Genomic DNA, 24797 nt, shown 5'->3' with positions numbered 1-24797 from the left:
CGGTGTGAAAGTTCTGTTTGTTTCTCCTTGATGAAAACCCGCCCCTTTGGTTCACTCTACTTCCCTGTAAACCAACCGCCCTCCCCTCCCCCCTTTGATCTCCAGTTGCAGAGGCAATGAAGTCATTGTTGTTTCAAATTCATGCATTCTTTATTAATTCGTCACACAAATGGGGGGATAACTGCCAAGGTAGCCCAGGAGGGAAGCTCAGGGGTGGGGTAGTTGTAGGGGCACCCCCTAGAATGGCATGCAGCTCATCATAGAAGCGGCATGTCTGGGGCTCTGACCCGGAGCAGCTGTTTGCCTTTATGGTTCTTTGGTTGGCTTCACGCAGCACTGCTGTGGGTCCCTGTTATAACCTCTGTCCTTCATGCCTTGGAGATTTTTTCAAATATTCCGGCATTTCGTCTTTTGGAACGGAGTTCGGATAGCACGGATTCGTCTCTCCATACAGCGATCGGATGCAGTACCTCCTGTTCGGTCCATGCTGGAGCTCTTTTGCGATTCTGGGACACCATGGTCACCTGTGCTGATCAGCTCGCTACACTGGCCAAACAGGAAATGAAATTCAAAAGTTCGCGGGGGTTTTCCTGTCTACCTGGCCAGTGCATCTGAGTTGAGAGTGCTCTCCAGAGCAGTCACAATGGAGCACTCTGGGATAGCTCCTGGAGGCCAATACTGTCAAATTGCGTCCACACTACCCCAGATTCGACCCTGCAGGGTCGATTTCAGTGCTAATCCCCTCATCGGGGAGGAGTACAGAAATAGATTTTAAGAGCCATTTACATCAAAAAAAATGGCTTTGTCGTGTGGACAGGTGCAGGGTTAAATCGATCTAACACTGCTAAATTTGACCTAAATTTATAGTGTGGACCAGGGCTAACAGAATATATTTTACAACATCTGGGATCTCAAGTAGTCATCTATGTCCCATGCAGCAACGTTATGGACTAAAGGAAATAAGGAATGCTTTCAGCTACTAAGTAATGTGTGTATATGTTTTTTGTTTGTTTGTTTTTTAAAGAAATAAGTATATGAATATTCTTACCCTTTGTGTAATTCTAGCTCACCCTGATTAAGTAAAATAATTAATTGCATTTATTAGGTAATTGTAGTATTTTCCAAACTTAGTCAATATTTACTTATAAATAAATAAGATCAAATTAATCACAAGAGTAACTATTGACATTTATTTCATTACTGTGATATGCAGTGTAAACTTGTCCATTAATCTAATCGAGAAGTAGACTTCCAAAATTGTCAACTAATGACAAGCATTTACTCTTAAGACAGCGGACAGTTTCCATACATTAGCATATTCCCAGCATCTCAAATGAAAAAAAAAATGTCAACATCAATTGCAAATCCTAGTGCCTTTATAAATTCTGCTTCGAGAGATAGCTCATACTCATTATTCAGGTGCTGGTTCTCACCCCTTGGTTCTTTCAATGGTTTTTAGTAGAAGAGGAGGAAAAGACTCATGATGTTACTATCACTTGTTTTCTTAAATGGACAAGTAAATGGTGTGGACACTAGGGATGTGCACTGGAAAAAGTTTTTGTGTCTGGATAAATATTCAGGAGTCTAATGTTGGTAATTATTCCGTACTCTTCACTGAAAACTGTATGATTTTAACTATAGGTAGAATACATGAAAATAATAAAGAAAGAAGAAACTTCCATGAGGAGAGATTAAAAGATTGGGACTTTTCAGATTGGAAAAGAGATGACTAAGCAGGGATATGGTAGAAGTCTATAAAATTGTGACTGGTGTGGAGAAAGTGAACAAGGAAGAGTTTTTACTCCTTCACATAACACAAGAACCAGGGGTCATCCAAGGAAATTAATAGGCAGCATGTTTAAAAAAAAACATAAGGAAATACTTCATACAATGCACAGTCAATCTGTGAAACTCATTGTCAGAGGATGTTGTGAAGGCAAAAACTATAACAGGGACCAAAAAGAAGTAGATAAGTTTATGGAGGATAGGTCCATCAATGACTAATAGCAAGGTGGTCTGAGATACAACCCTATGCTGTGGGGGTAGCCCTACCCTCTGATTGCCAGAAGCTGTGAGTGGACAACAGAGGATGGATCACTCAATGATTGCTTCTTCTGTTCATTCCCTCAGAAGCACCTGGCATTGTTCACCGTTGGAAGACAGCATACTGGGCTAGATAGACCATTGATCTGAGTAATGTGGCCATTCTTATATTTTTGTGTTCCACTAGCTACATGGAAGATGAACCCAGGTTTCCAACTCACACCTCTGTACATTCACTAGAGCTTCAATCATCCTTCTCCTCCACCCCCTAGGGCTGACTCAGATCTTACATAAAGATCCTCTAAATTGCTGTCACTCCACTGATTTCATAGATTTCAAGGCCAGAAGGGACCACTGTGATCATCTAGTGTGACCTGCTGTATAACACGAGCCACAGACGTTTCCCACAATAATTCATTTTGAGCTGGAGCATAACTTTTATTTTTAAAAGACAATCTTTCTTTTTTAAAACAAATCACAAACTTTGGTGAATTGTTCCAATGGTTAAGTACCCTCACATTTCAAGGTTTTACTTGCAGTATTCACTGATGTGTGGATGGGATCAGGCCCACTATAACTCAGTTCTACATCACAGCTGGTCAGATAATTTCCAACAACACTTTTTTCTGTTGAAAAGTGCCATTTCATCAACACTCAGATGGTTTGCAGAAAAGTATTGGCGTTGGCAAAAATTTCTCTCAGGTCCAGGATGGAACAGAGAGAGAAAGAAAAAATAGCCAAACAGCACAGTGGAAACCCAGGATCGAGTCCCTCCTCTGCTTTATTGAGACCAGAGATGTGAACTGGAAGCCCGGTCTATGCCAGAAAATTAGGTCTGCTTAACTATGTCTCTCAGGGGCATGAAAAATTCAACCCCGAGTGGTGTAATTAAGCCAACCTAAGTCCTCATGTAGGCAGTACTAGGTTGACAGAAGAATTTTTCCATCAACTTAGCTACCTCCTCTCAGGGAAGATGAATTATCTATGCCGACAGGAGAGCCCCTGCTGTCGGCATAGGGTTTGTCTACAGTTAAGTGCTACAGCAGCACAATTGCAACTGAGTTGCTGCAGTGTTTCAAGTCTGGAGAAGGCCTGAGGCTCTCACATCTCAACTGAGTGCTCTACACCCCAGGCTATTGGCTGTTCTGGAGTGGGTCTCTCTCACTTACATTTTGGCTAGCAAACAGGAGAGTTTTGCAAGGGACTTCTCCAGGTGAAGGAGGAGCGAAAATGTGATCCTTAGGGTAAGTTTGTCTGTTGTGTTTGTTTTGGTGTTGGAGTAAAATATACCATGTGGTTTCTTTATTTGGGGGACCATGTGTTGACCGTGTGGGTGCTGAGCCTAGCAAGCTGCTGAGAGCTGAGAGCTTCTTAATGAGGCTTTGATCCCTAAGCCCTTTAGCGCCCATCAACCTTTAACCAGGGGGTAGGGCTACTCAGGAAGACCAGGGCTTTAAAAAGCCCACTCCTAAGTGACCAGAGGAGCTAGTGAACAGGAGTGGCTAACGGGAATTTTGTGAGGGAGTTTATAGGGGGAGTGTGAACCGGGGGGGGGGGGGGGGGGGGGCTAGATACACTTAACATTCCTTAAACTTCTTTAAACTGAAGCCCCAAACCACCCCCTGATAAAAACAAAACAACAACAAAAGAACCAGCTGCAGGAGTAGAAAGAGAATGCAGGGAGAGGTCCAGCAACAGAGTGGGGGCTACCCAACTTATTGCACCCAATGCAGTGTATGTGTGCATTCTATGCAAGGAGCTCCTGGCCCTCAGAGACTGTGTATGGGCTTTGGAAACCAGGGTGGCTGAGCTGGAGGAGCTAAGGGAGACAGCGAGGTACATAGATGAGACTTTCTGGGACACAGTAGAACGGTCCCACCCCCAGTCTGACGGCCTCTGTGCTGTTGAGGAGGATGAAAGCCTCAGGGAAGGAAAACATCCAACTGGAGCAGAGGGAAACAATCCCATAGTTGGGACCCTCCTTCCAGATGATGTTGGGGTATCCTTTCGCACTGAGGTTACCTCTCCGGGGGAGGGAACTCCAGTTATTAGGAAGAGACAGGTATTAGTAATGGGCCATTTGATCATTAAAAACATAGATAGCTGGGCTTGTGATGACTGAGAGAACCACATGGTGACTTGCCTGCCTGGTGCAAAGGTTGTGGACTTCTCAAGACATCTAGATAGACTTAAATGTAGTGCCAGGGAGAAGCCAGTGGTCGTGGTACATATAGGTACCAATGACATAGGGAACAATAGGAGAATTAAATGAAGTAAAAATCTTAAATGAACCAAACTGTACCATAGAATCTCCATGGATAGTAATTCATGCTCAAATAATAAGAATATAACAGTAAGGATATATTACCGACCACCTGACCAAGATGGTGATAGTGGCTGTGAAATGCTCAGGGAGACTAGAGAGGCTATTAAAATAGAAAACTCAATAATAATAGGAGATTTCAACTATCCCCATATTGACAGGTACATATCATCTCAGGATGAGATGCAGAGATAAAGTTTCTTGACATCTTAAATGACTGCTTCTTGGAGCAGGTAGTCCTGGAACCCACAAGAGGAGAGGCAATTCTTAATTTAGTCCCAAGTGGAGCACAGGATCAGGTCCAAGAGGTGAATATAGCTAGATCCCTGGGTATATGCAGGGGAGGGATAGCTCAGTGGTTTGAGTATTGGCCTGCTAAAGCCAGGGTTATGAACTCAATCCTTGAGGGGGAATCTGGGACAAAAATGAGTACTTGCACAAAAATGAGGAGTTTAGTTAACAGAAAGTAAAAGGTTCAGCACCAAAAGTAAAATTCCTGCAAGCTGCATGGAAACTTTTTAAAGACACCATAATAGAGGTTCAACTTAAACGTATACCCCAAATTAAAAAACATAGTAAGAGAACCGAAAAAGAGCCACCATGGCTAAACAACAAAGTAAAAGAAGCAGTGAGAGACAAAAAGGCATCCTTTAAAATATGGAAGTTAAATTCTAGTGAAGAAAATAGAAAGGAGCATAAACTCTGGCAAATGAAGTGTAAAAATGTAATTAGGAAGGCCAAAAAGTATTTTGAAGTACAGCTAGACAAAGACTCAAAAAGTAATAGCAATTTTTTTTTAAGTACATCAGAAGCAGGAAGCCTGCTAAACAACCAGTGGAGCCACTGGACGATCAAGATGCTAAAGGAGCACTCAAGGATGATAAGGCCATTGCAGAGAAACTAAACAAATTCTTTGCATCGGTCTTCATGGTTGAGGATGTGAGGGATATTCCCAAACCTGAGCCATTCTTTTTAGGTGACAAATCTGAGGAACTGTCCCAGATTGAATCATAGAATCATAGAATCATAGAATATCAGAGTTGGAAGGGACCTCAAGAGGTCATCTAGTCCAACCCCCTGCTCAAAGCAGGACCAATTCCCAGCTAAATCATCCCAGCCAGGGCTTTGTCAAGCCGGGCCTTAAAAACCTCCAAGGAAGGAGACTCCACCACCTCCCTAGGTAACGCATTCCAGTGTTTCACCACCCTCCTAGTGAAATAGTTTTTCCTGATATCCAACCTGGACCTCCCCCACTGCAACTTGAGACCATTGCTCCTTGTTCTGTCATCTGCCACCACTGAGAACAGCCGAGCTCCATCCTCTTTGGAACCCCCCTTCAGGTAGTTGAAGGCTGCTATCAAATCCCCCCTCATTCTTCTCTTCTGGAGACTAAACAATCCCAGTTCTCTCAGCCTCTCCTCATAAGTCATGTGCTCCAGACCCTTAATCATTTTTGTTGCCCTCCGCTGGACTCTTTCCAATTTTTCCACATCTGTATCCGATCCCTACCCTCTAATGTATCTACCACGCCTCCTAGTTTAGTGTCATCTGCAAACTTGCTGAGAGTGCAGTCCACACCATCCTCCAGATCATTAATAAAGATATTAAACAAAACCGGCCCCAGGACCGACCCTTGGGGCACTCCACTTGAAACCGGCTGCCAACTAGACATGGAGCCATTGATCACTACCCGTTGAGCCCGACGATCTAGCCAGCTTTCTATCCACCTTACAGTCCATTCATCCAGCCCATACTTCTTTAACTTGGTGGCAAGAATACTGTGGGAATACTTGAGGTGTCATTAGAAGAAGTTTTGGAATAAATTGATAAACTAAATAGTAATAAGTCTCCAGGACCAGACGGTATTCTGAGTTCTGAAGAAACACAAATGTGAAATTTCAGAACTACTAACTGTAGTCTGTAACCTATCATTTAAACCAGCTTCTGTACCAAATGACTGGAGGGTAGTGAATGTGACGCCAATTTTATAAAAGGGCTCCAGAGGTGGTCATGGTAAGCCTGACTTCAGTACCGGGTAAACTGGTTGAAACTATAGTGAAATACAAAATTTTCAGACACATAGATGAACATAATTTGTTGGGGAATAGTCAAAATGTTTTTTGTAAAGGTAAATCATGCCTCACCAATCTACTAGAATTCTTTGAATGGGTCTACAAGCATGTGGACAAGGAGGGTCCAGTGGATATAGTGTATTTAGATTTTCAGAAAGCCTTTGGCAAGGTCCCTCACCAAAGACTCTTAAGTAAAGTAAGTCATCGGATAAGAGGGAAGGTTCTCTCATGGATTGGTACTGGTTAAAAGATAGGAAACAAAGGATAGGAATAAATGGTCAGTTTTCAGAATGGAGAAAGGTAAATAGTGGTGTCCTCCAGAGGTCTGTCTGGGCCCAGTCCTATTTAACATATTCATAAATGATCTGGAAAAAGGTGTAAACAGTGAGGTGGCAAAATTTGCAGCTGATACAAAACTACTCAAGATAGTTAAATCCCAGGCAGACTGCGAAGAGCTACAAAGGGATCTCTCAAAACTGGGTGGCTGGGCCACAAAATGGCAGATGAAATTCAATGTTGATAAATGCAAAGTAATGCACATTGGAAAACATAATCCCAACTATACATATAAAATGATGGGGTCCAAATTAGCTGTTACCACTCAAGAAAGAGATCTTGGATCATTGTGGATAGTTCTCTGAAAACATCCACTCAATGTGCAGTGGCAGTCAAAAAAGAGAACAGAATGTTGGGAATCATTAAGAAAGGGATAGATAATAAGACAGAAAATATCATATTGTCACTATATAAATCCATGGTACACCCACATCTTGAATACTGCATGCAGATGTGGTCGCCCCATCTCAAAAAAGATATATTGGAATTGGAAGAAGTTCAGAAAAGGGCAACAAAAATTATTAGTGGTATGGAACAGCTGCTATATGAGGAGAGATTAATAAGACTGGGACTTTTCAGCTTGTAAAAGAGATGACTAAGGTGAATATGATAGAGGTCTATAAAATCATGACTGGTGTGGAGAAAGTAAAAAAGGAAGTGTTATTTACTCCTTCTCGTAACAGAAGAACTAGGGGCCACCAAATGAAATTAATAGGCAGCCGGTTTAAAACAAACAAAAGCAAGTATTTTTTCACACAACACACAGTCAACCTGTGGAACCCCTTGCCAGGGGATGTTGTGAAGGTCAAGACTATAACAGGGTTCAAATAAGAACCAGATAAATTCATGGAGGATAGGTCCATCAATTAGCTAGTGTGGGCAGCAATGATGTCCCTAGCCTCTGTTTGCCAGAAGCTGGGAATGAGCGACAGAGGACGGATCACTTGATGATTAACTGTTCTGTTCATTCCCTCTGGGGCACCTGACATTGGCCACTGTCGGAAGACAGGATACTGGGCTAGATTGACCTTTGGTCTGACCCAGTATGGCTGTTCTTATGTTCGTATGAAAGTTCTCATTTCCACATCCGAAAGAAAACACACTTTTCCCAGAACGGGATTATTTTCAGCTCTACTCTACATTACCATTTTCCCCTTCCCAGCTTCCATGACCAGAACTCAGACAAGCAGGTATTCCCCATGACAAATGGTAGCAGTATTTTAGCTTAGTATTTTACCAGTCTTTATTATAATAAAGCATGCTCAGCACTTATTCTCCAACAGACTGGGTCAAATTTTCAGCAGGTGTAAATCAGCATAGCTCCACTGACTTCCTTGGTGTTACCAGATTTGCCCGTTACTTTGGGGTATGCTCATTTATTCAGGTTACTCTTCCAGGGAAGTGGATTCTGTAATTCTATCAATGTACTGCTTGTGTCACTTGTGTTTTCATATGGAGCTCTATTTCTCCCTTCTGCAAGTCCCCTCCCAATGGAGCTATCCTGCAGGACCTAGGCTCCCTAGGGCTGGGTTTCTCTAGCCCCAGAACCAGATGAACACACCCACACCCACACATACATTAACAGAGCAAGTCTGAGCGGACCGGGTCAATCAGCACTGTCAAGCTGACCCCTTATATGTCTCTGTACTCACTGGGCTGGATGAAATAGCACTTTCAAGCTGCCTCTCCTTATATGCCCCTGAACTCCATGGACTGGGACAAGCAGCACTTTCAAGCTGTTAACCTTATGCGTCCCAGATTCAGCATGTCCCTATCCCCACTCTCACATCACAATTGTACTGGCAGTACCCTACTTGATGAGCAAACCCCACAGTATTTTGGACGCTGTACGGATCTTTAGCCTAGGTAAAAGAAGTGTTGCTGTAGAGTGAATGGGGGAAGCTAAAAACACAAAAGAGTAAAGTTCAGCAAGAGAGAGAGAAGCAACCAACTTAACCATAATAGTTATTTATTGAATAATAGTGATAACTACACAAGGAGAGCTAAACCAACATAACATACATTACTAAAGGTTAATACCTAAGGTAGAAAGGAAAACAGAGAGAGAGAGAGAGAAAGAGAAAGAGAAGGGGATCTCACTGCTCCCTGACGCTTGAACTGGTCGGGGTTCCCAGGTGATGGTTGTAGCTCAGGCTCCTGAGGGCAGGAGACAGGCAGAGTCCCCAGCACGATCAGTCAGGAGAAGATAGAGTTCCAGTGGAACTGATGCATAGTTTGGATCTAAACATCAGAACCCTGACTAGAGGGTGAGTAGGGATTTTTGTAGAGAAAATACAATGGTCCAAGGGAGAACATTAGATTTGTTTATAGGTAAGCTGATGACTCAAGGGTTTTCTTTAGGCTAGAAAATAGGAGCCGATCACTCTTGGCTATGGGTGGTGTTTTCTTCCAGGGAGCTCACAATGCAACTAGGATGCTTCTGTATTTGGACATCAATTAAGGATTCATTATTAGAATTGGTCTGATAACTGCTGAGCTGGGTGTGTGCAGGCATAGGTTCATTAGCATCTGGAGCAGAGATTCCGGTGATACAGTGCTTCCCTGCTTTTTCTGGTCCCAGAGTTCAGTTCAGTTCTCTGTTCTCCATTCTGTATGTAAATTGAGATGTCTTCCTGTCCCATCTTTCATGCAGATGAGGCTAGGGGAGTTGTCTCTGCTCTCCATTCTGTATGCTAATGGAGATGTCTTAATCTTGTCACCCTTGTCAGGAGGGGTCTAGGTGTGTCTCCCAGCGCCCTTCACTGCTCTCTGCAAGTTTTTTTCTCCTCTGAGGGGTTTTGGTTTAAGCAGAGGCTGGGGGAGGGGTGTGTCTTTCATGAGTCAGGCTGGATACTGCACCCTGGTTCCCCAAAAACACAGAGGTGTCTGGTATCATTGGAGATAAGCCAATTTATACCAGCTGAGGATTTGGCCCCAAAGATGGCAGCTGACAATGGAAAACACAAAATGGGCTGATTCTCCCTTCTCTGGAACTTTGTGTAATCATTTACATGTGTGCAAAGTAGGTGCAAAACACGACCCTATCAGAAAAGTTGGATTTCTTACCTACTTTGCTCCGTTATAAGTGATTTCACAAGGTGAATACAGTGGAGAATCAGTCTCAGTATATTCTGATTCTAGAACACTTTCTGGGTGTTTTTGTACCACTCAGAATGTTATCTCTATTCATGTACAGATCCACTGCTTGTAGATGGCACTGCACTATAGATATACCTGGGTTTCCAGAATGGATTAAAAATGCTTTCTAGCAGTACATTTTAGATGTATTGTATATAACAGGATAAACTATAGACCTATGGGCTCTCTAGAACATAGTCTAGAAGGATTGCTCCCTTCCTCAATCCTGTAACCAGTTAAGTTTTAAAATGACTGGCATGATGGAGTGTCCGTCTACATACTTATGTGACACTCAATTACCACAGTATCTCAGCACCTAATGATGGTTTCCATTGCTAGGACTTTTCAGCTTGGAAAAGAGGAGACTAAGTGGGGATATGACAGAGGTATATAAAATCATGAGTGGTGTGGAGAAAGTGAATAAGGAAAAGTTATTTATTTGTTCTCATAATATAAGAAATAAGAAATGAAATTAATGGCAGCAGGTTTAAAACAAATAAAAGGAAGTTCTTCTTCACACAGCGCACAGTCAACCTGTAGAACTTCTTGACTTCTTGACTGAGGAGGTTGTGAAGGCTAGGACTATAACAGGGTTTAAAAGAGAACTAGATAAATTCATGGAGGTTAAGTCCATTAATGGCTATTAGCCAGGATGGGTAAGGAATGGTGTCCCTAGCCTCTGTTTGTCAGAGGGTGGAGATGGATGGCAGCAGCGAGATCACTTGATCATTACCTGTTAAGTTCACTCCCTCTGGGGCACCTGGCATTGGCCACTGTCGGTAGACAGGATACTGGGCTGGATGGACCTTTGGTCTGACTCATTATGGCCATTCTTATGTTTTTATGTTGCCAGAGCCCTTGATTGTCCATTTCATTGATGTAGATAAGCTGTTGTAGGAAAAAAGTTTCCTGCGGGCACTTCCAAAAGACTCCCTGCTGCTGTCTCTTCTTCTCCTCTATTAGATGAAGTGGGTGAGGTAATATTTTTTATTGGACCAACTGGTGAAATAGGAAGCTTTTGAGCTACACAGAACTCTTCTTTGGGTCTTTTTTCTCTATGATCCTTGCCAGACTGCAAAACCACTACATGGCCAGCAAGTCATCCTGTCATTTTTTACCCTATTGCAAGTTCTGGTTGTATCTCTTTTGGCCACCCTAGCTTGTTGTCCTAAAACCATCCTGCACATTCTAGGGCTTCTCTGGTAAGAGGCAACATGACCCCTTAGGTTATGTCTACACAGCAATCAGAGGTGTCACTGTAACACATGTAGACATACCCAAGATAGCTTTGATCTAGCTAGTTCAAACAATAGCAATGACGTATGCTGATCAATTAGAATTATTCTCACTAGAGATTTGATATTTGTAAATCAATTAGTTATATCATACAGTTATTTAACTCTTTATTAATAACTGAACTACTATTGTTATTGTTTTAATATGGCATCAATCTGAAGATGACCCTAGTTTAAAAAAAAAGTTATTTTTGTTCTCTCTTCCTTTAAGTTTTATATCCTGTTTCCTGATATTTACAGTATAAAAATTCTTTACCATTTGCTCATGGTGATTCCCTGGTATGTTCAATCACTAAGTAGTATAAAACAATATAAGAAGTGTAAGACAAATACTTGCTGTATCAGGGATTTAATGATTTAGTCATTTTGGGAGGAATTTAGAGAAATCAACACTTAACTCCTTCCATACTGATTACTGATTTCAGGATAGAGCCTAAAGGAGAGTGTACATTTTGCTGGTGAATGGGTGGGTTTCTAAGAGCCAAATTCTTCTAATTTATATCACAGAAATCTGGAGAAACTCAACTAGATTTCAGGGGGAGTTACTCCAGCTTTATTCTAGCATAGCAGACAGCAGATTTTGCCTTTAGATGCATTCATAGACACATTAATGTGTAGCTATCTTCCCCCTTCACCCACAATCCATATCACTTCTGAGTCCGGCCCACCAAGTCTGAGTGTAAGGAAATCTAAATTGGTGTATCTCATACATGGATAGGCCACATCTGGAGTGAAGCAAAAGAAGCAACTAAAAAGAGGTCATGCTTTTTTTTTAGCTCTTCAATATGAAGCTGACACCAAATATAGACTTCGTTACCCTTTGGTAAGTGTATGTGACCTGGTTGGTGGAAGTCTGAGTCTAAGTGGTAGGGTTTAATTTAAGCCACTTTACTCATCATGGTATAGCTATATGATGATTTATAGAGCCCAAGTTGTACAGGAAATCTGAAAAGGAAATAGTATAAAAAAGCACTAGGATACAGCCTCAGATCTGTCTCTTACAGTCTCTTACAGTCTTTAAATATGCTGAGCTAGATCCTTAGCTGGTTTATGTCTGTGTAGCTTCACTGACTTCAATGTAATTATGCCTATTTACACTGGCTGATGATCTGATTCAAAATAGTACCAGGATTGAAAGACAAATCCTTCTATTTTGTCTCAACAGATTATTTTGGCAATAGTTCCAAGGGAAAAAATCCTGTGTAAGCATTCAAATATCATTAACTCTCACAAGCCTAATAATGTGCTGCCATAATCAGAGGCTCCCAGTGTTTTCAGTGGGTTGGGAGTGGAGTTATACATAGTGCTCCAGGTTCTTCTGATGCCTAACGTCTATAACCCTGGTATCTCAGGGAACCCATTAACCCCCTCCCATTTGATAGGAAGATACAAAATGAATTGTTCAAGTTTCACATTGGGAAGTTTCTTGATTCTTCTGTCTCCTTTTCAGGGGAAGGCACCTTCTGATTCTCAGGGATTACGACAAGAGACACAGCAACTCATCTTGATCGGATGAGAATCACATACCTGCCCTGGCAGCTGCTAATTAGGAATCAGATTACAGCACAGTTAACCTAAAAGTCTGTTCTGCATTTTGGGTCTGGTCCTTTGAAGTTTAAGGTCAATTAGAGTCTTCCTATTGGCTTAAATGAACACTGGAGCAGACTCTTATTTTCCCATGTCAACTAGAGTGATACATTAACACTGTGTCCTGTACTTAAGAGTCAGCTTAAAGCAACACCTAGATATTATTTCCTGCAGTTTATAATACATACATAAAATAGTTGCTAAGGCTCATCTTATTATCCTGAATTTTGCCTTTGCTTCTGATTTTAAGTAGTGTTTTGAGTTTGCTTAACATCAATATTTAAATAGTCATTCAGCAATACATGCTAAAACTATAGCCAATCAAGCATGGCTAATGTTATACATCTATTTAAACCTGACCTTCAAACAGTTCCATCTTATCAAAACAGTTTCTTCACTATTCTTCAGATAATGGATTTTTAGCACCATATGTGAAATGTGGAATGTTTATCAGCATCTCTTACATTAACTCTCTCCAGAGGATGAAGTAGGGGGAAAAAAATCTGAATAAAAGTGTCTAAATGGATTCAGCTGTACAAGCAGAGCCTATTCATTTGCACAGGAGAATCTGAATGACAGAGCTAAGTTTAAACATGGCAAACTGCCAGCTTTATTGAGACTGATAAATATGCATATTAGGGCCAACAGCCATCCGGCTCATTATTTGTTGTGTTAGTTCCTGTAAATTCCGCCTCGGGAAAGCTGGTGAAAGCTTTTGTTTAACATAAAATGAGTTCTTTCTCAGACTTTTTTTTTTTTTTAAATTATTAAATTTCAGCCCACTTGGTACAAGTGTCTTCTAAATGGCAACCACACCTGCCCTCTTCTCGGGACCACAGCCAGATTTGGAAGAAGAAAGCAAAAACCTGTTTACATTCAAAGGATTCATCATTAGCCAAATGAGTTTAATTTCAATGGAAGTCTGTCTATCTGACAGCATGGATTTCTTCAAAGAAATTCACATATCTTCTTAGTCAGTTTTCACTTTTTCCTTTCACGAATACACATGAACATATAGAGTATAATAATGCCATATTAAGGAGATGTATTTTTCTTGCATACTGTATTTTTATTGCATATTTTTAAGTTAAATAATTTCAAATTGATGGTGCAAAAATCTTTCTTCATTGCTGTGTGAAATTGTGCTCCCATCAAGGGCTTTCTCCCTGCTCCTTTTTGTTTTCCACCATCTTCCTCACAGTCCTGCATAGATGTTGTCCATTGGTTGTGAGAGCAGTCTCGTTTTAGGCCCTGATTCTGCAAACACTTTTGCACATGAATAACTTTAAACATCTAAATATTCTCACACAGTTCACAGTGAAACAACTCACATTCATGTATGTGATTGAAGGATTGGTCCAATTGAGTGAGACGTCTGGGTCTGATTCTCAGGTCAAGCCAAGCTTTGCTGAGCACAGAGCTCAAGAGAGGAGGCACACAGACAAACATGTATGCTATGACTAATTAACAGGGTCCCATCCTTATTGCAGTTTCATGGTTGTTAGGTGCTCTGTACATTTTTTCTACATATGCAGTTTAGGCAATGTTAGCTGCCATTTTGTATTCAGTGTCTCTCCTTCATGTCAGGGTGCCTGCCAACCCCACCATTCAAAAGGATTTGCTCAAAAGAGATTTCCACAGCCTTGAAAAAGTCTCATGAAAATGTACTGAATCATTTGGGAACCAAGTCTATTCACTTACTCTTTACCATAATGACTGATAAGGAAAAAAGCTAATGATTCACAGATTTTTAGGCAAGAAGGAACCATTGTGATCATCTAATCTGATCTCCTGCTAACACAGGGTGTAGAATTTCACTGAGCTCTGGTTGAGCTACAAAATCTTTTTAGAAAGATACCAAGTCTCAATATAAAGACTTCAAGTGATGGAGAATTTCCCTTTGTAAAGGGTACAACAGTTGATACTCTCACTGTTAAATATTTGTGCCTTATTTCTGGTCTCAATTTGTCTAGTTTCAGCTTCTATTCATAGGATCTTATTGGACTTTTGTCTGCTAGATTAAAGAGCCATCTGCTATCAGAAATCTTTTCCCCAGTACTTATGCATTGTGATCAAGTTTTTTCCTAACCTTCTCTTGTATAAGCTCAATAGATTGAGATCCTTTAGTCTGTCACTGTAAGGAAGATTTTCCAGAACTCAGTAAATGTGTGTAGCTCTTTTATGAACCCTTCCAATTCATCAACATGATGAAATGTTGACCCAGACCTGGACATGTTATTCCAGTAATGATTTCACTAATGCTGTGCATAGATGGAGGTAGTATTGTCTCCCTTGCTCAGTATTCCCCTGCTTAAGAATTGCATTAGTTGTCATAGCTGTGACATGGCACTGGGTACTCATGTCTAGTTGATTATCTACCATGATTCTTTTTAAAGTCATTTTCAAATTCACTGCCTTCCAGGATACAGTCCTTCAGCCTACACTGTGACCTACATTCTTTGTTCCTAGATGCATGACCTTGTATTTGGCTTTATTAAAAATGCATGTTGTTCAAATGAGGCTGTCATGGTGTCTAGTATGTGGCTCACAGCTAAGAATGCAACTCTTAGGTCAGACTGTCGGTAAACAGGGCAGATGCCCCAAACTGGTGGTATATTCTATAAAGATTTCACCAAGCAACAAATGTGCACTCCTGGACTACTATATCAGTTTCACTATGGAGCCACTCACAGTCCTCTTAGGCTCTTCAGAGCATATTGCCACTCAGACAAGCAGGACTTCTGTGATGAAAGGTTTTTAAAACCAAAAATCTCCACACATTAGATTACCCCAGGTCCATTGATGCTCTGGATCTGACACCCAAAACAACACTGATAGCCAATCCTTTAGTAAAACCAAGTAAAGATTTATTTGCTAAGACAAATAAATGAGAATTATTGAGAGATTAAAGCAGGTAAAATACATAACAGGGGAATCAGAGTTTGTAAGTTCAAATGATAGCAATGATGTGGTATCTGCTAGTTTCCCATACATTTCTCAGGGTTGCCTAAAATGGCTTTGGGGACCTCTGTCTTGCATCTTGGATGCCCTCTGACAGCATCGAGATACAGAATCACTCCCAGGGTTCCTCCTTATAGCTGAAAAGAGTCTGGCAAGAGTTTCCATCACAGCATGGGGTCTGTAGATTCCCCATTGTTGAACCCCACTTTGAAGTCAACATGTCCCTTCATTTACATTTCCAAGTCTCCAATCACCATTGGATAAACATAATCTAAACAGGTTTCAGAGTGGTATCCGTGTTAGTCTGTATCAGCAAAAAGAATGAGGAGTACTTGTGGCACCTTAGAGACTAACAAATTTATCTGGGCATAAGCTTTCATGGGCTAAAACCCACTTCATCGAATGCATGCAGTGGAAAATACTGTAGGAAGATATATATATACACAGAGAACATGAAAAAATGGGTGTTGCCATACGAGCTCTAATGAGACTAATCAATTAAGGTGGGCTATTACCAGCAGGAGAAAAAAAACGTTTGTAGTGATAATCAGGGTGGCCCATTTCAAACAGTTGACAAGAAGGTGTGAGTAACAGTAGGGGAAAAATTAGCATGGGGAAATAGTTTTTACTTTGTGTAATGACCCATCCACTCCCAGTCTTTATTCAAGCCTAATTTAACGGTATCTAGTTTGCAAATTAATTCCAGTTCTGCAGTTTCTTGTTGGAGTCTGTTTTTTAAGTTTTTTTGTTGGAGAATTGTGACTTTAGGTCTGTAGGTTGAAGTGTTCTCTGACTGGTTTTTGAATGTTATAATTCTTGACATTTGATTTGTGTCCATTTATTCTTTTGCGTAGAGACGTATTTGCATATTACACAAAGTAAAAACTATTTCCCCATGCTAATTTTCCCCCTACTGTTACTCACACTTTCTTGTCAACTGTTTGAAATGGGCCGTCCTGATTATCACTACAAAAGTTTTTTTTTCTCCTGCTGATAATAGGCCACCTTAATTGATTAGTTTCATTAGAGTTGGTATGGCAACCCCATTTTTTCATGTTCTCTGTGTCTGTTGGGGGGAGGGATAGCTCAGTGGTTTGAGCATTGGCCTACTAAACCCAGGGTTATGAGTTCAATCCTTGAGAGGGGCATTTAGGGATCTGGAGCAAATTTCAGTTTGGGTATTAGTCCTCCTTTGAGCAGGGAGTTGGCCTAGATGACCTCCTGAGGTCCCTTCCAACCCTGATAGTTTATGATTATGGAGGCAAATTATATATATTTTCCACTGCATGCATCCAATGAAGTGAGTTTTAGCCCAAGAAAGCTTATGCCCAAATAAATTTGTTAGTCTCTAAGGTGCCACAAGTACTCATTTATAATGTAAACCCAATGTGATAGTCAGAAACAATTCTTCATTAGTTTTCATGCAGTTTTACACATCAAGTAAATTCACATTTAAACACTAACATACATTTCAATCTAAAGCTAATTAAGTACAGGACAGGGACAGATGAAAACAATACAATCAACATATCTCTTGATTTCTATCAGCATAAGTGAATTGGCCTGAGTACATATTGACACGCTCAACCCCTCTTGGCTATTCATACACAAATGAATTGCTCTGTTGCTCTGATCTGAACTGGTCTGTCTGCATCACAGAGGTGGCAACCTGTTTAGATAGCATCACAGAGGCCACCTTACAAGTGACCTAAATCACTGTCTAGAATTCACCTTTATTTATAATTATTCTTTACCTCTCCACCAATTTGAGTCTTTTGCAAACTTTACCAGCAATTTTATGTTTTCTTCCAGATCATTGATAAAGATATTGAATAGCATTGGGCCAAGAACAGATCCCAGCAGCACTTAGCTAGAACCACCTCCACTGGATGAGGATTCCCTACTTATAATTACATGTTGAGATCAGTTACCCATGACACTTCACTTGCCCAGCAAAAAAATGACCTTCAATAAATTAACATGACCAGTAATTATATTACCCGATTCTCCTCACTGGAATACCAGTGTAAAACTGGAGTAACCATTGAACTGAAGTAATTGGCTTTACACTGGTGTAACTCAGAATTTTGTTCTACGGAATTTGCTCAGAGATATTTCCTACAGAACTTTCTAATGAGGAAATTAAAATATATTCTGATATTTCATCTAGCAATACACCAGTTAGATCAAGAAGCTACTGGTGTTTTATGCACCGGGAACCTGACATGGAAAACAGTAATAGGTTTGTTAGGTTCCAAGCACAAACATCCTGCCAACTATATATTCTCATAAACCTGCAGTTTAAATCACATAATTCTGGAAGAAACACTTTGTTCAACTCTTTAAACACACAAAAGTCAACCTTGCAGTTTGGCAAATGCAGGCATAAGGGTTTGGTGGTCTAGTAGTCACACTAAGTCATTCATTTAAAAAGGCTTCTTCTTCTGTAATAAGATCACTTCAGCCAGTCTGACAGATTCCGATCGTGAGGGCTTATTGCAGGTAATGCAGTAAATTCATTCTTGTAGTCCTGTAATTGCTCTGGCTCTGTTTCTGCTTGAGAATGCCTCCAGAGCTTTAGTCGAATTTTCAAGCTGCTACTACCTTATAATTATATAGGGTTGTCTAGAGTGTGCTCTGGTATGGGCCAGTTCATAAGGCAATAGATAGAGATTCCAGCTGTTGTGCTTGTTATTTGTGTAGGCTCAAATAACATTTATGACAGTGAGACTGACTCACTCAGTTTGATTTGACTGTGATAGGCTGTCATCATCCTACAATCGCATCATAATAGTTCCACACTGGAATCAGGTTTTTGGTGAATGGTAAACCTTGGCGAGACAAGATTCATGTCTTGTGTAACTCCACAAGAGTCAGCTGGAGAAATCTGCGGTCACACTGCTACAGTCCCCACTGAAATCAATGGGATCTATGAATGACAGATGAATTTGCGTTAGATACACCAAGGTGAATTTGGCCCAGTGTTTGGTGTTGTGTGGCATGCAAAGATTTTGTGTGTCCAACGTTCTTGTAGCTACTTGAATGCTAGTAATTCTTGAAGGACGGATATTCTTTCACTTACACATAGCATGTATGCCTTTATACCAAGTGTCTCTGACAAAGCTGTGTGAATACTGCAAAGCGTTCACCCCAAGATTCAGACTTACCTGAAACCTTTGTATAAAGAAACCAATTCATTTCTCCTAACAAAGGAATCCTTCTCTCTCTCTTCCACATCCCCGCTACTGTTGAAGACCAAAATTAAACATTACTCCATTTAAAAACCTAAGAACCACTCTTGGCAAGTGAAAAAATCAGTACAAGTTATTTGTACAATTCTGCGAACATACTAAAGAAATAGGAAAGGTTTGTGAGAGATGTGTTGCATCCATCCTTGTGTTTTGTATGAGAAAGCTCCATTCAACAAGAGTAAAAGATGGTCTGATAGTTAAAGCACTGGACTAGAACTCAGAAGATGGGGTTCTATTTCCTAATTCCATCACAGGCTTCCTAGGAGAAAAATATCAGTCATGCCATTTTATTCTCTGTGGCTCACTCTAAGGCACCCACTACTCCCTATTCATTGTATAAGGGCCTAGGCATTTAACTCAGCCTTTGTGAACCAAAGTGATTTTCTAGGTGTCTAAAAGTTAGGCTCTTAGCATCACCATGTCTAATTCCTTTCATGAATCCAGGCCAGAGTGCCTAGTACAATGGAGTCATGATCTCAATTAGGGCCTTTAGGCCTTGTCTACTACTAATTTAGTACTAAATAGTTTTTCATATATATCTGTGTGATTGCTATTCAATGGCACAAATATTTGCAGGACATTTTCAGAGCCATCTAAATACCACAGTTTTGTTTAATATGTGAAACTTCATTGAACAATTTCAGAGATTCTTAAAATTGCTCCCATTGTAACACACAACCAACCCCCAAATTTAGATAAAAATTGTTTTATAATGAACTCTAGCAGGAATGTATTGGAAAGCCTCTGGAACATCTTTGTGAGACTATTAAAACCAGGCACTTCTCTTGAGTTAACATTGGCATTGTAAATCAAGCACAGGCAGATTAACTGAGAAAGACAATATGCTCAAGTGATTTTGGATTTCAGCACAGTTGATGTGACTATGTCTCTCTTCTTGATTTATATTTTCAGACAGTCTAGTAATGGGAGGGCATCCAAGATATTTAGTAGCCAGATAACTGAGCACAGGCCAAATGGTTTCTTCAGGTTTCCAATAATACAAGTCTGATCCTCTGCAGTTTATTTTGATGTACCAGCCCCAACATACTGATTCCAGATTCTATTGTTATTTAGTCAGCAGCATATGGAAGTTTCATGAAGCTCTTCTAGAAAATCCAAATGCTTTCAAAGATTTCTGAGTTAAGTCCTACAGGGCTTACTCAGGCAAAACCTATTCAAGAAAGTTGCAGTTTGATCTGATTAAAGCCTTAATATCAGATCCCAGAGCTCTGATCCAAAGCCTGCTGAAGTCAGTGGAAAGACTTTCATTGCTTTCCTTGAGTGTGGATCAGGCCCAAAGTGGAGTAGCAAAATACCCAACCAACTAAACAAAAAACCCCAAAATCAAACGAACAAAAAACCCTGTGGAAATAATAGCAGGCAGAGAAAACTGAAAAGATTATTCAACCCATCTTTTCTCTCCCTCATGCAATCTGATGTAGCTGTTCCCCTGGTGTTAACCATTAAGGTATGGCTCCTTGGCTAGCTGAGATTTTTGGAAGTTGTCGCAGCCACAACCACGCAGAGCTGGGTTAGTGAATATGTGTAGGCATCAACTGTAAACTCCATTTTGTTTTCTGGGCACCATTTTAGCAATAAGCTTGCCCCTTCACTGTTGTCTTTTTTGCCTCATCTTGAACTGGAATTCCAGAAGATGCTGTCAGAGAGCAAACAATCCAAACCAATCAAGGCTCATTAACTTGGAAGGTCTCCTATTCAAATGCAATCCCAATTAGACAATGAATTAGCTATTGCCCAGAGAAACACCTCCTATCAGTTAAGTTGGTAATTAATGGATCATCTGACAGGGGATGTTGGTCACGTTTGAGGATGACCATAAGGGGAGGACTCTCTTACTAATAATTTTAGAGAGAGGGAAAAAAAGAGGTGAGGTGAGATCAGAAACAGTTAGGATGGAGCATGAAGAGAAAAAACACTGACCAAATCCCACAGGGCTCTTAGAGTGAGGAAACTGAGACAGGGCTTGCATGCAGCATTTTGTTGTTTTTCAAGAGACCTGCAGAGCTCTTCTGCAGTGAAGCATGAGTGTGTGCTTAGAACTCCCTTTGCAGAGTAAGTGTGTTACGTGCTTACACTGTCACATGTCCTTGAAGGGACAAACAGGAATACCTACAGTGGTGGAGCTCCAGGAAAGGGTGTGCTTAAGGTACTGGGGAGACTTAGGAAGTTCAGTACAGTTTGGGGCCAAGGACAGCTAGAAGATAGGGTACTACTTGAGAAGAGTTATCGGGCAGGAAGGGTGGGATCCACAAAGGAACTTAGATGTTGCATCACTGAGTATCATGGCACCTAGTAAATCACAGGAACAACACTGATACACACTGAGTTAAGCACCTAGGCTTCCTATGCAATGAATGGGAGACAGGCACCTAAGACTGTGATCCACAAAAGCCAGAAGGCTAGGCAGGGAGCCACCTAAACTAGCCTATGGGAGATGCCAACAAGAAGAGTGTGCACTAAGCATCTCTCAGAGTTAGGTGCCTCAATCCAGGGTGCATGTGGGGGTGGAAATTAAACCTCCAGCTGCTGTGTAGAGGTATGCCATGAAAGAAGCAGTGTTGGACCTACCCCATTACATGTAATTCACCAAGTGATTTTTTTTTAAGATATGAACTGTCAGCATCAGGGACATGGGTTGGTCCAATAAAAAATATTTCCTCATCTACTTTGTCTCTCTAATTCTAAGCAAGCAGTTAAACATCTGGCTAGGCAATTAAGTTCTGATGATACATACTTTGGTTGGGCCTTGTATAAGGACTTCCACTTTTCAACATATACATTACAAATGTTGCCTGGTCTTTAATGAACAAAACAATAACATCTATTTATATGTGTTATTATCTTTTCTACTAAGTATCTTGACCGAAGATATTTCATATTTTTAAATAAAAACAATTTATCCTTATAGTTTCTGGTTATGATCTCCAAACAACAAAACTTTTTCTTATGATACCTTTTATTTCCAGGGATTCTGAATCTAGAATAATTTCTATTTATTTAAACTTAACCCTTTTTGTTTTAGTGGTCCACTTTCCTCCAACACAGGCTCCAATTATCCTAATATCTCTATAGATTACACATACTTCAGTATCAACTAGGTCACAGAGGGGCAGTTTTTGCCACCCTTCCTTGTACAGAGCAGAACATTAAAATATATGAAATCCCATTGATTTCAATAAGTAAAGGACTATTTAGTGAGAGCAAAGTTGAGAGAATCCAGCTGAAAATGGAGAGAGGGAAGATCCTCTTTCACAAATGTAATAGTAGCCTATGGCTAGTAAACTGGTTGTTTCTCAGTCTGAAAACCCATCATATGCGAAGACTAGAAAACAGCTTTCATTTTGTGTATCAGATATTTCAGCCTATAAGCCATTGATATGTGTAACATTACTATTATCAAAATCCTTATTTAAGCAAAAACCAATTAAAAGTTGATTGCCATCCTTTTTGAAAGTTACTGGACAGTTCTTAATATCTTCAACAAAAGAGCAAGTGACCCGCATTTGTAAAGCTTCTGAACTTTCCAATTACTAATCTCAATTACAGCCACTCAAGAGCAGCTTCTTATAAAATGAAACATGTAATACAATACGGTAATGAATTTTTCAGCTTCTAACTTCTATGGTGCTTTACATATCTGCATTCTATAATTATAAATATAATTATGATTATTAACTTGTTTCTTTATATCTATTTGTTATATCCAGATCTATTTCATTCCCATGACAGTCTTTGTACTGTGAAGGACAATAATACTCTTCAACAAATCCTAGCTTATGTACCAATTTGCATAAAAAGTGGCCCAAATTTTCATTTCAGTTACATGAATGTAAATTTGTATTAACTCCACTGCAGTTACTCCAGATATCCATTGGCGTAAACAAGAGCAGAGTTTGACCCAGTATCCCTACCAAAGAATTTATATTGGGAAAACATTCAATTGTTTTTTTCCTTTAATTTGTTAACAATTAAATGAAACGTCAAACTATATATTTTTCAAGTCTCAGATGTTTGCTCTCTTTTCTCCTATTGAAAGTTTGAAGACATTCATTGCTTAAGGACATAATAAAAATCCTAATAAAGTAGTTCTATCTGTTAAATTCTGTATCCTTTGTTATAATAAAATTTAATAGGATAGGAAAAAATGTTTCTTTCAGACATTTTAAGGCTATGGAAAGTGATTGTTTTATTATTAATGTTGGTAATTCGTGATGCCATCTGAGTTTTAATGAGAGCAGAGTAATCAGTGTTAATTAATGATCCACTAAACTGACTGAACCAAGACTATTAAGCACAGGCATGTTCACAAAAATAGAAATGATGATGTGTATCAGCAGCAAAGGAAAAGCCTATGAAATAAATCTGTAAAAAAAAAAAAAGAGAGAAGAGAAATGTATTGTATACACACATCTTACATTTATGAGAAGTGAAATCCTGCCTCCATTACAGTCAATGGGAACTTTGTCATTGACTTCAGTGGGGGTAAGGATTTCACACAATAAGTTTAAATGTATTGCAAGATAAGTTGATTTTAGGGGGAAATTTTGTTGGACAGAAAATAGGAGTATTTTATATTATTATCCTCATTCTGACCTGTGTCTTTGGCATGATTTCTTAGTGGGAGACAGTGTAGTCCAGTGACTAGGACACCCAACAGGGAGTAAGGATTCCTGGTTCCATTCCCAGATCTACCATTGACTTGCTGTGTGATCCTGGGCAAGCCACTCTGTTCCTCATCTTCCCAAACTTTATAATGGGGATAATGATATTGGCCTCCCGCTGTAGAGTATTTTGAGATGTAGAGAAGAACCATGCAGCATAAGAACGAAGTTATCATTGGAATCACAATACAACAAAGCCTTCTGAAAGTAACAGTGTAACCAGGAGCGGCGCCAGGGTTTTTGGCGCCCTAGGTGGGGGTCCTTCTGCGCTCCCGGTCGTCGTCGGCAATTCTGCGGCGGGGGGATCCTTCCGCGCTCCCGGTATTCGGGGCACTTCGGCGGCGGGTCCCGGAGCGAGTGAAGGACCCGCCACAGAATTGCCGCCGAAGACCCGGAGCGCGGAAGGACCTCCCACCGCCGAATTGCTGCCAAGGGCGGCAAAATGCCACCCACCCAAATCCTGGTGCCCTAGGCGACTGCCTAGGTCATCTCAATGGAAGCGCCGGCCCTGGGTGTAACAAGAGAGAGCCTTCCTGGAACAGAACCAGCATTCTTCACTCGTGGATGTGATGGTAGGGCCATTCTTTACCTCTTTCATTTGCAGGGAATTTGAAACACCTATGAGGTGCACCTGGGAAGCTATATCTTCTCTTCCATCAGGGAACAACTTTAGTAAGACCAGCCATCCCCCCCCCCCCGCCCTCATCCATCCATACCAGAGGGGGAGTGAAGCAGTAATAAATAATCTCCATCAGTGCTCTGATCATAGTACCTGAGTGGCTCACAATCATTATTGGATATTATCCCTGCAGCACCACTGTGAGGAAGGGAGGTACTAGCCCCATTTTAGAACCGGGGAACTGGGTAGATTAACTTCAAGATCATACAGGAAATCTGTGGCAGAGCCAGGAATAAAACCCAGGTCTCCTGAGTCCCAGTCCAGTGCCCTGTCCACAAGACCAGTCTTCCTCCTTCCACAGTTACTGCGGACTGAAATTCTCATTTTATTTTTAAACTAAATAATTTAAATATTTTGGAAAGCATGTGGGGGTGCAAGTGGCTGTAGGAGAGCCACGTAAGGAATCACAGGTCTTGATTGTGTGACCGTG

This window comes from Trachemys scripta, chromosome 1 (assembly GCF_013100865.1).
Source record: "Trachemys scripta elegans isolate TJP31775 chromosome 1, CAS_Tse_1.0, whole genome shotgun sequence".
Classification (NCBI taxonomy): domain Eukaryota; kingdom Metazoa; phylum Chordata; order Testudines; family Emydidae; genus Trachemys; species Trachemys scripta.
Note: the sequence above shows the minus strand (reverse complement) of the source record.